Source organism: Penaeus monodon, chromosome 20 (genome assembly GCF_015228065.2).
Source record: "Penaeus monodon isolate SGIC_2016 chromosome 20, NSTDA_Pmon_1, whole genome shotgun sequence".
NCBI classification, from domain to species: Eukaryota; Metazoa; Arthropoda; class Malacostraca; order Decapoda; family Penaeidae; genus Penaeus; species Penaeus monodon.
In genome coordinates this window covers 12888557-12888886 of record NC_051405.1, presented here as the reverse complement: position 1 = coordinate 12888886, position 330 = coordinate 12888557, and the positions used below count along the sequence as shown (strand labels likewise).

At 35.5% G+C, this 330-nt stretch overlaps 1 protein-coding gene across 1 annotated transcript in view; it reads right to left on the bottom strand.

Moving 5' to 3' along the window:
- The window catches only part of LOC119585640 (EH domain-binding protein 1-like), a gene marked incomplete in the record, with an annotated part of 320960 nt that overhangs the window by 253466 nt on the left and 67164 nt on the right, over window positions 1–330 (bottom strand).

Genomic DNA, 330 nt, shown 5'->3' with positions numbered 1-330 from the left:
GCCTTGTCAACAAACTGACCCTCTCTATAGTATTCCAGTCATCTACACTCATATCTTTTTTTTTTCTAATCACTAATTCTAAAACTTATCTCAGACTGCACTAACAAACTACCTGGTAAACTTCACACACCGTCAAGTAAAGGCAAAAGATCTGCGCCCATCCCATTCAATTTACATCATCTTTCGACTTAAAAATAAAGGAGAATGGAACGAACTGCAGTTACTCAGTCTGAATAAACAAAGAGTTTACGGTTATCCAGTATTTAGTTGTCTGAGGGATAATTTCCACAGATTGAACGGCCAAAGAAAATATTCTAATAAAAGTAAGAT